Source organism: Bos grunniens, chromosome 1, assembly GCF_055505025.1.
Source record: "Bos grunniens cultivar Pamir isolate PY7600 chromosome 1, Bosgru_T2T1.0, whole genome shotgun sequence".
Classification (NCBI taxonomy): Eukaryota; Metazoa; Chordata; class Mammalia; order Artiodactyla; family Bovidae; genus Bos; species Bos grunniens.
The window spans coordinates 131,921,640-131,934,642 of NC_141165.1; the positions used below are offsets into that span (position 1 = coordinate 131,921,640).

The 13,003-nt window shown below is 39.0% G+C and overlaps 1 long non-coding RNA gene across 2 annotated transcripts in view; it reads right to left on the reverse strand.

Moving 5' to 3' along the window:
* Positions 1 to 500: 500 nt before the first annotated feature.
* LOC147380214 (uncharacterized) overlaps positions 501 to 13,003 on the reverse strand; it is a 52,312-nt gene continuing 39,809 nt past the window's right edge. Inside the window, exons 2-4 of one of the 2 annotated variants that reach the window (XR_015135017.1) lie at positions 3,532 to 3,660; positions 1,277 to 1,700; positions 501 to 952 (exon numbers count right to left, since the gene is read on the reverse strand). This is a non-coding gene — a long non-coding RNA (uncharacterized LOC147380214). Of the gene's footprint in view, positions 1,701 to 3,531; positions 3,661 to 13,003 lie in introns of both variants that reach the window. The other variant, XR_015135007.1, reaches the window with a different exon arrangement.

Below are 13,003 nucleotides of genomic sequence, written 5' to 3' on the forward strand. Positions count from 1 at the left end.
TGAATTCTCTACAAAAGTTACAGAAATTTCATAAAACATGTTTGGTCCACACGTTTCTGCAGTTGAGGAAACCTTTGAGGGGAACTCCATATGTTTACAAAAACTCTGATCTACTTTTTATTTATTTATTATTATTTTTTTTTTTTTGAGTACAATTCCTGTACAATGAAGTGAATCAGGTATATGTATACATGTATCCCCTCCCTCTTGGACCTCCATTCCCCCTCATCCCACCTTTCTAGGTCATCACAGAGAATTGAGCTGAACTCTCGGTGCTATATAGCAGATTCTCACTAGCTATCTATTTTACACATGGTAGTAATCTAGCTACCTTTTAATTTTTTCAACCTTCAAAAATTTAGGCTCCCATTAAAGATGTAAGCACAGATAATAATTTAAAGTTTTGTTTATGATTACTTGTGTTTTGGTGTCTGAAATGTCCTTCCACCTATATCAATTAACGTGTGTTTGTATACTTACAAAAATCTGATAACAGTAACTTATGTATTAAAAACTTTTATTCAAAATTAGCATCTAATTATGTCTTAAATGAGACCAAGATTGACAATCCAAAGCAGATTTTATCGTTCTACTTCACCCTTCACGTATGCTTTTTATATTTGCATTTCTTTATCTCCTAGGCTACAAGATGGCTGCTGTGGCTCCTGACATCAAAATTTCACCCAAAGGCAAAAAAGTAGGATGCAAAACTCCTTTCATGGATATAAAGGTCACCTAGAAGAAATTTTTCTTGTGTCTCACTTGACACAACTAGGTAGTTGTCAACCCTGGACCCACCATAGAGTCATAATAATGGTCGCTTTTGTCCAGTTACAGTTGTTCTCTGAAGCTGGTAAAAAGTCCTACTTGGGTCAAAATCAGGGAATTTGTGGAAAAGATGACAGGTAGATATACACATTTTAAAGTAATGACAGTATCTGCCACATCACTCCTGGAAGAAAAAAAATCAATACTTTTGGTAGGATGTTTACCGTGTTATATCAACTACATTTTAAAACAGTACAATTAAAATGCTTATTAACACATCTACAAGCATGTACAATTTAATTATAGGTTGAACTGACTTAAGCAATATTAATTTGCCAGAGGTTGGTTTTAACATAGATGTATATTAGAAATATGCAAATATGTAATAGAGTTTGAATTTTGGTATTGTCTAAATGTCTTATATATCTTCAGGTGTGGTTGGTTGTAGCACTGTATACAAATAATTTAAATTAAAAGTTCAGTGATCTAAGAATTACAAGTTTATTACCTTCCACTTTTGTAGATCAGAAGTCCAACATACATCTCCCCAGATTAAAATCAAGACGTTGAAAGGGCTGTATTTCATTCTGTAGGCTCTAGGGAAGAATGCAGTTTCTTGCTCTTCTCATTTTCTAAAGGCCACCTGCCTTCCTTGGTTGATGTCCCTTGTCCTCCATTTTCAAAGTCAGTAATAGCAGTTTGAGCCATTTTCATATCACGCTCTCTGACCCTTCTTCCATTGTCATGTCTCCTTCCCCGGAATGGTTCTCCAATTTTAAGGACTCATGTGATTAGACTGGGTCCCCCATCACCGATACACTTGGGCAAACTTCAGGGGATGGTGATGGACAGGGAGGCCTGGAGTACTGCAATCTGCCGGGGTCCAGCCCCAGCTGATCCAGGGTATTCGAAGGAGAGACGGCATCGGCGACCTATTTATTTAAATATTCATCAAAGATATAAAGAGTAATAGAATGAGGATAGCTCAGTGAGGAAATTCAGTGGAGAAAAGAGGCTGAATAATTCAGCCAGAAGGTAAGAGAAAGAACGACATGGGGAGACCAAGTTTCAGTGAACAAGGCCCGCACTTTATTTTCCAAAGTAGTTTTTATACCTTAAGTTATGCATAGAGGATAATGGGGGAAGGGGTAGAGTCATGCAGTAAGCCAGGCTTTCTTCCTGCAAACTTATCATATGCAAAAGTTTAGGTGATTCGCATCATCTTCTGGCCCGGAGGCCTGTTAACATTTTAAGACCCTTTCTTCAGAAAACTTATTTTTCTCTAAAGGTGATTAGTTAAGCGCCACCCTCCACAAGCATTAGATAAAGTTGCATTCCTACAGAGCAAAGGTGTGGTGGGCTATAACAAGAAAAAGAATTAACTCAAGGGTCCACAGTTACAAACACTGCCAGGGACACAGCAGGTAAGGGATATGAAGACTTAGCAGCAAACATTGGCCCAACAAGTGAAAAACCCTTCACCAATACAATTTCTAATCAATCTTTTAACTGCTCAAAGGAATCTATATTTAGACGGTTTAGAACATCTCATGCCTCTCACAGTTAGGAGGCTCTGAGCAATCACATGTGGCCGGAAAAACCTATTCAGGCAGGCTAGAGGACTTCCAAAGGAGTTTGTAGGTTGAAACACTGTCACACACAGGAATTATTAACTGGAGCTGTAAGCTAACTCTTTTTTCAGAGAGAGGTAGTGGGGGACAGCCCCTCTTAAAGTCAGAGGTGTAGGTGAGAGCACAAAGCAGAAAGTAGGCAGACTTTGGTTTTGGGGGCAGATGCCTGAGAATTTCCAGGGGGACTCCTGAGGCTCGATCCCGCCTTTGTGTATGCCGAGCCTCCTTCCTCATGACCTTTGCCATGGGCGGAGGTCCTGCTTCCGGCAGCAATCCCTGGGGTCACAAAGAGTGGGACAAGACTGGGCAGCTGAACAACAACAGCACCCAGATAATTCAGGATATAGTCTTCCCTATCTCATAATCCTCAACTTTAGTTACTTTGCAAAGTTTCTCTTATGGTGTAAAGTAACATGTCCACAGATTTCAGGGATTAAGACATGAACATCTTTGGTGGGACAGGGCACTACCACAGTTGACAAATTATTTTTTTCTAATTTCATTGAAAACTATTCACTTGTAATACTAGTGTATTATTACATCCTGAGATAATTTTAAGAAAAAAAGGTAAACAGGTACTGTATTAGATTCTTTTCCCATTACAGAGTACTGCATAGAGTTAAATCAAATATACTCCAATAGAAATTTTTAAAATAGACTTTATTATTTTATGTATAGACTAAAAAATAACCCATGGCCAATTTTTCAAATAACTTTTATTGGATACCTATAGCTTTTGAATATATATATTTGCATATATATGTGAATAGATCAGGTTGATTTTATTTCTAAAGTTTAAATATATATTTTATATATTCTAAGCTTTTCTGCATAAGAAATCTAAAATCTCATTGTTGTCCAAGTAAACAGAAATAGATATATTATTGTAAAAGAGGATGCGTGCTTAGTCGCTCAGTCATGTCCTACTCTGTGCAACCCCATGGACTGTAGCTTTCCAGGCTCCTCTGTTCGTGGGAATTCTCCAGGCAAAAATACTTCTCCAGAGGATCTTCCCAAGTCAGAGATTGAACCTGAGTCACCTGTATTGCAGATAGATTCTTAACCCAATGAGCCATTGGGGAGGCCCCTGTAAAAGGGGATGGAATCAAATAAAACCTAAACCATAAATCACCTCTGCCTGGTTAGATCATGTCAATCAGATTCTGCAGCAGCCCCGAGTGTATGGAGATACAGAGTTATCTTCCTTCTCTTCCATCTCAGGGACGTGTAACTCTGAGTGATTCCAAGTTTGCCATACTTCCTGGAGAAAAACAAGCCAAATTTAAAGAACATTCTTTTCAAATAGTACAATATTGGAAAATAATTAAGCTCTCTACTAAATGGAGAAATTTTATACATTTTTCTGCTTTTGTGTCTTTGCAAAAACCTCTCTGATACAAACAAATGTTTTTCAAGAAGTGAGAAATTGGAGAAATGCCTAAGGCACCAAACTAACCTACTGACTTGAAGATTTACTTCAAACTTGAGAGAAGACAATTTGGAGTAACTTTTATTAAAAACAATTTATATCAGAATGTGTGTGTGTGTTCACTCAGTATGTATTCAGTCACTGACTCTTTGCAGCCCCATGGACTGAAGCCTTCCCGGCTACTTTGCCCATGGGATTTCCCGGGGAAAAATATTGGAGTGGGTTGCCGTTTCCTTCTCCAGGAATCAAACTTCTTCCCAACAGGAATCAAACATCTTCCCAACCCAGGGATCAAATTTGCATCTCCTGCATTGGCAGGTGGATTCTTTACCAGTAGCACCACTTGGGAAACCCTTATATCTGAATAACTAAGAGGAAAAATTGTTACAAATCTATTTTTTTTTTTTGCCGCCCTGATTTCAACATATACAGTTGTATAGCATTGTCCTTTCCTTCCAGTGACAACTTCATGTCAGAAGTTATTTCCAAAGAAAGCTGTAAAAAAAAATTTTACCTGTTCCTACCTGCATGTACATCTGTTCGCACTAAATGTTGAATATTATTTCCATTCCCCTAGTTGTTGTTCATTGTTCAGTCCTTTAGTCATGTCTAACTCTTTGAAACCCTATGGACTGCAGCACACCAGGCTTCCCTGTCCTTCACAAACACCCAGAGTTTGCTTAAACTCATGTCCACTGAGTCCCTGATACCATCCAACCATCTCATCTCCTGCCGCACCCTTCTTCTCCTGCCTTCAATCTTTCCCAGCATCAGGGTCTTTTCCGGTGAGTTGGCTTTTCACATTAGGTGGAAAAAGTATTGGAACTTCAGCTTCAGCATCATTCATTCCAATGAATATTCAGGACTGATTTCCTTTAGGATTGACTGGTTTGATCTCCTTGCAGCCCAAGGGACTCTCAAGAGTCTTCTCCAGCACCACAGTTTGAAAGCATCAATTCTTTGGCACTCAGCCTTCTTTACGGTCCATCTCTCACATCCATACATGACTACTGGAAAAGCCATACCGTTGACTAAATGGACCTTTGCTGGCAAAGTGACACCTCTGTTTTTTAATATGCTGTGTAGTTTTGTAATGGCTTTTCTTCCAAGGAGCAAGTGTCTTTTAATTTCATGGCTGCAGTCACCATCCACAGTGATTTTGGAGCCCAAGAAAATAGAGCCTATCACTATTTCCATTTTTTCCCTATTTGTTACAAAGTAATGGGACCAGATGCCATGATCTTCATACTTTGAATGCTGAGTTTTAAGTCTGGTTTTTCATGCTCCTCTTCCACCTTCATCAAGAGGCTCTTTAGTTCCTCTTCACTTTCTGCCATTAGAGTGGTGTCATCTGCATATCTGAGATTATTGACATTTCTCCCAACAATCTTGATTCTAGCTTTTGCTTCATCCAGCCTGGCATTTTGCATGATTTACTCTGCATATAAGTTAAATAAGCAGGGTGACAATATACAGCCCTGACATGCTCTCTTCTCAATTTTGAACCAGTCCATTGTTCCATGTCTAGTTCTAACTATTGCTTCTTGACTTTGCATACAGGTTTCTCAGGAAACAGGTAAGGTGGTCTGATATTCCCATCTCTTTAAGAATTTCCCACAGTTTGTTGTGATCCACATAGTCAAAGGCTCTAGCATAGTCGATAAAGCAGAATTATATATATTTTTTTCTGTAATTCTCTTGCTTTTTCTATGATCCAATGGATGTTTGCAATTTGATCTCTGGTTCCTCTGCCTTTTCTAAATCCAGCTTGAACATTTGGAAGTTCTTGATTCACCTCTGTTGAAGCTTAGCTTGAAGGACTTTGAACATTACATTCCCCTAGATTCTGTGTTCATGCTTTGACTTGCTTTGACCAATAAAACATGGTGAAATGATTCTATGCCAGTTCCAAATCTAAGCTTTAAGAGGCCCATTATCTTCTGCTTTCATTTTGTTGAAATGCAGTCGCCATGTGAGAAAGTAAGTCTTGATTACTGCAGAGAAAAAAGCCACATGGAAGCCAAACAAGTGCTCAGTTGACAGCCAAGATCAACTCCCAGCTATGAGAATGAGGTCTCCTTGGACATCCAGCCACAGCTGTGCTACCACATGCCTAGATGAAGGCAGACATGTGAATAACTCTTGCCAATCACATATGGAAAGAACTATGCAGTTGAGCCCAGTCAAACACAGAATCATGAAGAAAAGAACAAGAAACATTGTTTTAAGCTGTTGTATTGAGCTGGTTTCCAAGGTGGTGCAGATAGTAAAGAATCTGCCTTCAATGCAGGGGACCAGGTTTGATCCTTGAATTGGAAAGATCCCCTGGAGAAGTGAATTTCAACCCACTCCAGTATTCTTGCCTGGAGAATTCCATAGATAGAGCAATCTGATAGGCTACTGTCCATGTGGTTTCAAAGAGTTGTAAACGACTGAGCAACCAACACTTTCACCTTTTACTATTGAGGTGGTTTAGTTACAAAATCCCATGGGCGGAGGAGGCTGGTAGACTGCAGTCCATGGGGTCGCTGAGGATCGGACACGACTGAGCGACTTCACTTTCACTTTTCACTTTCCTGCATTGGAGAAGGAAATGGCAACCCACTCCAGTGTTCTTGCCTGGAGAATCCCAGGGGCGGGGGAGCCTGGTGGGCTGCCGTCTATGGGGTCGCACAGAATCGGACACCACTGAAGTGACTTAGCAGCAATTACAAAATAATAGATCAAAGTAAGTAGTGACACCAATCTCTAGTCTCATAACTGAAATCCCTGCTGAAAAATAAATACATTTTTAAAAAGTGAAGCCTTATCTTTATGTTGTATAGGCAAAACATCTATTATCATATGCCTTTTTTTTTTTTTTTGCCTTTCTTTGTTCATATCAATCTCAATTTTTTTGGCTACTGAATTAGTAAAATTTTCTATGAAGGGATTAATTATACAGAAATTGTCTAAATATTGAAATAAATTTTTTCTAAAACTGCATTTGGTACATAGGGACTATTAGAGGAAGCCTCTGAATTTGGGGATAAAGTCTTACTCTGAGATAAAAACAGCAAAAGATCAAGCAAATCTTAAGAGATAGAGAGAGCTGAAGTTAGCAGCCCATATCCTGAGAAATGATTTATAAATGGGTTGATGGTAAGGACCTGGGATATGCCTACATCTGATCAAGGTGACCAGAGTGTAACCTCAAGGAGACAGGTCTGAAATGTGATTGATGTAAAAGAAAATTGCAGGCTAGTCAATCGTGTCGTACCTTGCTTGACTTGACATAATGGTGCTCGTGGGCATTCAAAGAGAAAAAGAACACTGCAGAGCATGAATTCTCAGTGTTTATCTGATACTATGCAGGAAAAGCAGTACTTTGATTCAAAGGGCCAAAATTCTTTAGAAAAATTCCTAAAGTGAAGGATAATCCAATAGCTTCACCCTATCCTGTGAAAATACCTGATTTTCCCTCTACAAATTTCAGTTTCTTTCAACATTCTTATGACTTATACTTTTGGATTTTCCTACTAGAAGGGGGTTGCCTATGTACCCAAATCATTCCAATTCTTGGGAAGAAAATTTTTTCATTGTAGATAATAGTAAGCCATCAGATCATTGTGTACTGCTGCTGCTAAGTCACTTCAGTCGTGTCTGACTCTGTGCAACCCCCTAGACCACAGCCCACCAGGCTTCCCCGTCCCTGGGATTCTCCAGGCAAGAACACTGGAGTGGGTTGCCATTTCCTTCTCCAATGCATGAAAGTGAAAAGTGAAAGTGAAGGCACTCAGTCGGGTCCAACTCTTTGCGACCCCATGGACTGCAGCCTACCAGGCTCCTCCGTCCATGGGATTTTCCAGGCAAGAGTACTGGAGTGGGGTGCCATTGCCTTCTCCAAGCCATCAGATCATTGTGTACTACCATAGCATAAATTTCTCCTGTAAAATACATGATAATGATGAGGGAAGAAAAGTAGAGCCCATTTTAAGGTGTGAGCGTGGTGAACAGAGTTCACTGAGATCACTTACTAGTTGAGTGGTTTACTCCCATGCTCAGATTATTAGTAAAATTGGTGACTCAGGAAAATCACAAATGAATATGTCATAGATTCTAGGGTCTTATACATAAATATTAACTCTATCAATATCAGAATTCTAGAGTGTGCATTGGCATTGATTAATATATAGGTGTGCCTCAAAATTGATTAGTTGTTCTCGATAACTCTGAGCCTCATTGAGTCTGGGTATGTTTATGCAGTCAATGAACCAGGTATTCACAGGTATTAATGTTTCAATTTGTTGTCACCTATCTCATCTGCCCAGATTTCTAATTGACATTCTGTCTCCTTCCTCTTCCTTCTTCTCTCTCCCTACCCCCACCTTTTTCTCCTCATATCTTTCAAAATTGATATAAGCATGATAAGTTTAACTTTTCTGAGCTTTTATTTTCTACTTATGTATCTGAGAATTCAGAGTGGGTGAGCTGAAAATCATGTATACATTCTTGTGGTTGAGTCATAGGAAATGAGTCAAAATGCATAAGGTTATACCTGGGCCAATTAGCTAATATCATCAACTTTGAATGGAAGAGTATAATAACATTTTCTAATTTTTTGGTGTTGGGTTATGAATGATTGGTCAAAGTAAAGCTGGGTTAGATTGGATTGGTAATACATTGAGTAACTGTACATCCTAGCTTGCCTTGGACAGTCTTGGTGTACCTGCCATCACAGCATAATTTTTATTACTTTCTTTTACTTTCCAAAGTGTTCCATGATTTGGAAGATTTTATAATCACCTTAGTTTTAGAAAAGTTTGAAAACAGGTAAACAGTGAATTAGAATAGGCACTAATATTAATAGTAGGTGATTGCTTTCTCTTTCGTATGTGTTAGAAAATTATACATGTATGTTGAGTTGAAATTCTGCAAAAACTAATATCAGACTATCTTCTGTGGGTCTGACTGCTCACCAGTTCAAGTCTCCTCCCAATCAGTGACTTTCCATCAGTAGATACTGTCCAAATACTTCCAACCTCTTGAAAAATATAAGTTGTACACATTTCTGACTTAAAGGTATTACAGTATAGAATGAAACACAGGATAATAAAATAAGCATTCCTTAACTTTTCCACATATTAGGCATAAGGTTGGGAGATTCAAAAAATCAAGCAGCCAATTAAAAAGTTCAAGAAGATCCCATTCTACCCTCCCCAAAAGACATGTAAAATCAGAGTTTATACATTAGATGACAACTTACTGATTTAAATTTCAAATTGTGGATAGTTACAGGAATTCCAATTATAGATGGTACATATTTTAATGCTAAATTACCTCGATATTTTCTATGCAAAATTTACCCAATGTTTTACTGTTTCTCTTTTGAAAGTGTTAGTTATTCAGTCATGTCTGACTTTTTGGGACCCCACGGACTGTAGCCCACTAGGCTCCTCTGTCCTTAGGATTTCCCAGGCAAGAATACTGGAGTGAGTTACTGTTGCCCTCTCCAGGGGATCTTCCCAACCCAGGGATCAAACCTAGTCTCCTGCGTCTGAGCCACTAGGGAAGCCCATTTCTCTTTTGGACACTTTCAAAAATTATCCATAATTTTGTTCATTCTATTGCAGTATTTTTCAAAAATGCTTTTATATACATCAAAATAATCATTTTCCATGGAATTTTAAAATTATGTAACCATTTGATTTTGGCTTGTGTTTGCAGGGTAGTGGTAGTGTACCAAGAGAACAGCACTGTGTATTAGGTGAGAACGTGAATTCTTGGGCCAGAAGGCCCTGGTTGAGGTTTCAGTTTTGCCACTTCTTGCTATATAACCTTCAGTTCAGTTCCGTCACTCAGTCATGTCCAACTCTTTGCCATCCCATGAACCACAGCACGCCAGGCCTCCCTGTCCATCACCAACTCCCGGAGTCCACCCAAACCCATGTCCATTGAGTTGGCGATGCCATCCAACCATCTCAGCCTCTGTCATCCCCTTCTCCTCCTTCCCCCAATCCCTCCCAGCATCAGGGTCTTTTCAGATGAGTCAGCTCTTCGCATCAGGTGGCCAAAATATTGGAGTTTCAGCTTCAACATCAGTCCTTCCAATGAACACCCAGGACTGATCTCCTTTAGAATGGACTGGTTGGATCTCCTTGCAGTCCAAGGGACTCTCAAAAGTCTTCTCCAACACCACAGTTCAAAAGCATCTATTCATCAGTGTTCAGCTTTCTTTATAGTCCAACTCTCACATCCATACATGACCACTGGAAAAACCATAGCCTTGACTAGACGGACCTTTGTTGGCAAAGTAATGTCAACCTTAAGTAATCATTAACCTCTATGTGTCTTGACTTTCTTACCTGGGAAATAGGAAAAGTAGACCTACTTCATAAGAGTTTTTAAGTCAGTTAATATTTATAAAGGGTTTAGAAGAGTACTTGTAACTTGCACTAGACAGTGATCATTGAAAATACCAAGAGATTCACTTTAGACTAGCAGTGTAAGTCCTCCTGAACTGTTTTCCAGTGCCCATTCATGTTTCATTTTATGGTCCCACTTTTGATAAAGTTTTAGGATTAAACAGAATAGACCAAAAGGGAGAATATTTTTTTTAACAATTTTACTTTCTCAACTTATTTTTTTCTAACATTTTTATCTTTGTTGACAAGTAGTAAATATGTTGGGAGTTCTATCAAAGAAAATATATTAGGCCTAATTATGATTCTATCAAGCACATACAAATTGAGTCAAGCTGATTGTGCCCCATTAGAATTTTAAGTACATTTGAGATGCATAAGAGGACGCAGATGGACACTTGAAATCTCTTTCCCTGGTAATCATGACACTATTAGAGGTAGCATACTTGATCCTTACCCCAGAGCTGGTGTCATAGGTGTAAAATCAATGTCGTTGCACAGGGCTCATTGCTTAGAAGAGCCCTGGGCTTGGTTTAATGTTCTTGCCATCTTGAAACCCTTAATACTTGAACCAGGAACCCTATATTTTCATTTTTCACTGGACCCTGCAAGTTGAGTAGCCAGTCTTGCCCTGTGCCTCACTGTGATTTGAATATTTCCTTACAGAATTATAAATTACACAGGCAGTGTAATTTTTTTTTTCTATACTAGCAAAAGGGAATATGTGTTTCAAATAAATAATAACCAGGTACGAATCTTAACATAAAAAATTAGTCTGAAATTTTCATTGTCCTACTATGAACATTACTTGAATGGCATAGCACAATATTTTTCAAATCCAATAAGGCTAAAGCTGGACATGCTGTGCTCCTTCTCCAGCATGTCTTAAGTGTTAACTGTACTATCTTCTTCCTAGTCATATGCGCAAATCCTGTCATCTTTGACTCTCTTTGCCTTCCACAGCCAATTGCTCGCCAAAAACTATTGATTTTCCTTCATAATAACTTTCACTTGATTCCTTCCTTCTCATTCCCACAGCTACTACCATACTGGAAGATCTCATTACTTTTCTTATAATTTACTGCAGTAGCTTCTTTACTAGTCTCCTGATCCAGTATTGCACGAGATCCAGTTCTGCACACTCCACCCAGTTAATTTTACCAATTGCTCTTTTCTTTTACTGTAGCACTGATCAGGTGTATCCTTGACTGAAAAATCTTGAAGCCTTTCTATTTCCTTCAAAGTTAAATCCATGTTCCTCAATGTGTCACTTTTATTCCTCTGAGTTAATCCCAATCCACCAGTCCAACTTTCTGTCTTGAAAGCTCTTCATATAACATATATTAAAATCACACTGACTTCTTACAGGTGACCATATTTGCTATGTAAATGTATAACTTTGTTAACTGTAATTACATTTAGTCACTGAATAAATTTGGAGATAACAGAGAAGAACTGAGAGCTGAGAAAAAAGAGACTGAAGATGTAAGTTGGATCCAGAACAAAATTGGGGTTTCCCACGTGATCCAGTGGTAAAAATCCTTTTGCCAGTGCTGGAGACATAGGAGACATGGATTCAATCCCTGAGTTCGGAAGATCCCCTGGAGAAGGAAATGGCAACCCACTCCAGTATTCTTGCTGGGAAATCCCTTGGACAGAGGAGCCTGGTGGGCTACAGTCCATGGGGTTGCAGAGTCGGACACAAGTGAGTGACTGAGCATGTATGCAGAGCAAAATGGGTTTCATAAGCAAAATGAAAGAATGTGACCTTTATTCTAAATATGTGAGGATCCATTGATGAGTTTGAACAGAAAAGTTAGCTGATCAGATTTTATGTATTTAATCAAATCACTGGTTACCCAATACAGAACAGATTGAGGGAAACAAGAGATAGTGGGGAAAGTACATATGGGAATGGAGTAAAATTGTCAATTTCAAGAAATGTTTAGAGGGTAGAGTCAATAACATATAAAGATTGGATTATAGAATCAAGGATGACCCCATATTTCTTACCTTAATAGCTCAATGACTGGTGAGTCTACTCACCAAGCATAAGGAACATAGGAAGAGTAGCAGTGAGAAGTGGGGCTTGGGTGTGAGCAGAGTCACTGATCAGTTTTGATGATGGGTTGTTTAAAACGTTTAACTGAGTTCATTTTAAATATCGTATTGGTTTTATTCAATGTTTCACATATAAGGTAGCATCCCAGCTAGCAGGTAAAAGGCTCTGAGACACTGACAGAAGTAGACTTTTATAGGCAAGAAGGATCTGGGAACCAGGATGTTTTACTACCAAAAAGTGGATTGGGTGTGGCAGGTCACTTTCTTTCAGGGGATGACAGGGGTCTATCAGGCAGATGACCTCACTAACAATGACCAGGTAATTCCTGACTGCCTGGTTTAAGATTCCTTTTCTGGAAGAGACTGAAACTATAATTAAGTCTCAATTTGGTGACATAGGGTTTCACATAGGTGACTCTTTTGGACCTATTGTTTTATTTTTGACAGAGTTAGTTAAGAACTATGGCATAGTGATCTCAGGTAGCCTCAATAAGCAGCAGCTTGAAGTGGGGCTTGGGTTCCCAGCCAGAGTGTGGGCTGGGGTCACAGCGGCGAAAGCACCAGATCCCAGCCACTAGACCAGTGGTCAGTGACAAGGACCCTGGCCCTTTGGCTTTGCAGAAAAGAATCCCCCAAAATTGGAAAGTGATGAAACAAGTTAAGTATTTATTAAGGAAAAAAAAAAAAAGAGTACAGTACATGTGGATAGACAC